Below are 3,072 nucleotides of genomic sequence, written 5' to 3' on the forward strand. Positions count from 1 at the left end.
GGCAACCTCGGCTCTTTTATGACTCATGGACTTCAACTCCCAGAATTCCTGAGTCAGCATAGCTATGCTGACTCAGGAATTCTGGGATTTGAAGTCCATGAGTCATAAAAGAGCCGAGGTTGCCTACCCCTGGTCTAGATCAGGGCTTTTCTACCTTTTCACCCATTGTACCACTTTTAGGATATGGCAATATCCGAGTATCACCAGTCGCCTAGCAAGGTGTCAAAAACCTGATGACCAAAAAAAAAGAGGAAAAAAGTGATGAAGTACAGGTAGTCCTCGACTTACAACAGTTTGCTTAGTGACTGTTCGAATTTACAATGACACTGAAAAAGTGCCCCCCAAGGCACAACCAAGCAAGACACCTGCCTGCCCACCCGGCGGCGCTCTTCCTCCTGTCCGAGGTTTTCATTGTTGTAAGCATTTCTGTTGAGGATTGGCAGCGGAGGTGGGGTGGGGGGTGTTTGGTTTTTATTCCCCCGTCTGCTGGGTGGTTGCAGCAGGTTTTGGTCACTTCACATGACCCTGGACACTGTGACTGTCATAAATATGAATCAGTTGCCAAGTATCTGAATGTAAATCACAAGACCCTGGAGATGCTGCAATATTCCAACTGATCTGCGCTTCTTCTGGGCTCAGCAGAAGCGCCAGGATCAGCGCTGAGCTCCAGCTGGAGCCTGGCGCTGATCCTGGCGCTTCCACTGAGCCCTGACAGCCCCGAAGAAGCGCTGATCCTGGTGCTTCCGCTGAGCCCTGACAGCTTGCAGCTCCAGCCATCTCTCGCTCAGGCTTGTGCGATGCTGCCACCTGTTCAGCTCATTCCCCTCCCCCGCTACCACTTTTCTAGGATGTTCACGTACCACCTGCCAGGTGCCAATGTACCACAGGTGGTACCCGTACCACTGGTTGAAAAGCCCTGGTCTAGATCCTTCACAGTCCTGCTTTGCTTCTTAGTAGGATGTCCTCCTCGGCTATCATCTTTGTTAATGTTGACTTTTTTTTTTTGAAGTGAAGCCTCTTTGAATTTCAGCATTTCAGAGAGAGGACAGGTAGCCCCTTGACTTAGAGCCATTCATTTAGTGACCGTTCAAAGTTACAGCCGCGCTGAAAAGAGTGAGCGACCTTTTCACGCCTACAACCACGGCAGGATTCCCTACGGTCACATGATCAAAATTTGGTCACTTGGCAGCAAGTGTCCCCGGGTCAGGCGAGCTTTGCGACCTTCTGACAAGCAAAGTCAACAGGGGAGCCAGGTTCACTTAACAGTCAAGTTACTAACTTAACCATTGCAGTGGTTCACTTAATAACTGTAGCAAGAAAGGTCGTAAAATGGGGCAAAACTCACTTAACTGTCTTGGTTAGCAGCGGATAATTTTAGGCTCAATTGTGATTGTAAGTTGGGGGCCACCTAACTTCCCAAGTTCAGAGAAGGACTAATTTCCATTTGTCATCACACTCTTTCAGTGTCGTACATGAAGAGCACATGTATGTTTTCTAGAGAAGGGGCGGGATGTCTATAAAATATAATGTTAAACTGTGAACCTGGTTGGTTCTGACTACAACGTTCCTCCCCCTCTGTGTTACAGAAGCCATGGCCACCACAAATCCTCTGGAGACCCTCCAAGTGGAAGCCAGCTGTTCAGTCTGTCTGGAGTACCTGAAAGACCCTGTGATCATTGACTGTGGCCACAACTTCTGCCGGGTGTGCATCACCCGCTGGTGGGAGGACTTGAACCGAGACTTCCCTTGCCCCGTGTGCCGTAAGACTTTCCGCCACCGCTCTCTGAAGCCCAACCGGCAGCTGGGCAACATGGTAGAGATTGCCAAGCAACTCCAAGTCACCAATAAGCGAAAGATACGGGATGAGAACTTATGTGAGAAGCATAATGAAGTGCTTCGCCTCTTCTGTAAGGAAGACCAGGAGGCCGTTTGCTTAGCGTGCGAGATCTCCCACGAACACCGTTCCCACACAGTTGTGTCCTTGGATGACGCCTCTCAGGAATACAAGGTAGGATGATGGCACTGACACACAGTGGGTACAAAGCTTTCTTGACTAAACTGACTGCTCTGATAAAAGGGAAAAAAAACAAGTTTTTTTTGTTTCCACTTGGAAACCGATTCTGGACTTTGTACTTGAGGTGGGAAAAAAATTGAAACTTTGATTTTGGGGTTTTACCGATTAGATAGGTTTGTTGTTATAGAAATGGCTAGTTCAGGGGTAGGCAACCTTGGCTCTTTTATGACTCGTGGACTTTAACTCCCAGAATTCCTGAGCCAAAGTTGCCTGCCCCTGTCTAGTGCATAGCTGACTCAGGAATTCTGGGAGTTGAAGTCCACAAGTCATAAAAGAGCCAAGGTTGCCTACCCCTGGGCTAGTTTATACTACTATGTAAAAGTAAAAAGCTGAGGTTTGATGCTATTATCTTATTTTACTGCACCAAAGGGAATCGGAAGTCAACGCGCCTTTTCTTTCTTTTTCCCTTCTTTTTTGCACGCTCCCCTTCCCCTTTCCCTCCCCTGTCTTTCCTACTATTTGTTTTTGTATTGTATTTTATAGTATAAACCGAGGGTGTCAAACCCATAACATCACGTGACGTGTCGCGACGCATCGTGACTTTTTTGCCATTGCCAGCAATGGCGCGGTTTCGCTATGATGCATCTGGCCTGCGGGCCGGCAGTTTGACACCCCTGGTATAAACAAATAAAAAAGAGTAAAGGTAATGGGTACAAAGCTTTCCTAAAATCCAGAGGAGGAGTAAAGATCACTATGACTGGCAGTAACACAGGTAGTCCTTGACTTATAACTGGTCGCTTAGCGACTGCTTACATGACCACATTTTAGGCTGTTAGCAGCATCCCATCGTTTCAACTGATCACAACTTGCAATGTTTTTGCCAGGAATTGACAGTTCCTTTTTCCAACAAAAACACCCCATAGCAAACAGCAGGCTTTGCTTAACCACTGCAGAGTTTGCTGTATGATTGCCACAGTTGCTTAAAAGCCTCTGCAAAAGAAAGAAAGAAAGAAAGAAAATTGAGTGGGTCATGTGATGACTCACTTTACGAGCATCAC

At 47.2% G+C, this 3,072-nt stretch overlaps 1 pseudogene; it reads left to right on the forward strand.

Moving 5' to 3' along the window:
* The first annotated feature begins 1,591 nt into the window (after nt 1–1,591).
* LOC107301726 lies at nt 1,592–2,017 on the forward strand (annotated as a pseudogene).
* Nucleotides 2,018–3,072: the final 1,055 nt, after the last annotated feature.

The sequence above is a fragment of the Protobothrops mucrosquamatus genome, unplaced genomic scaffold, assembly GCF_001527695.2.
Source record: "Protobothrops mucrosquamatus isolate PMUCROS unplaced genomic scaffold, P.Mucros_1.0 scaffold15980, whole genome shotgun sequence".
Taxonomy (NCBI): Eukaryota; Metazoa; Chordata; class Lepidosauria; order Squamata; family Viperidae; genus Protobothrops; species Protobothrops mucrosquamatus.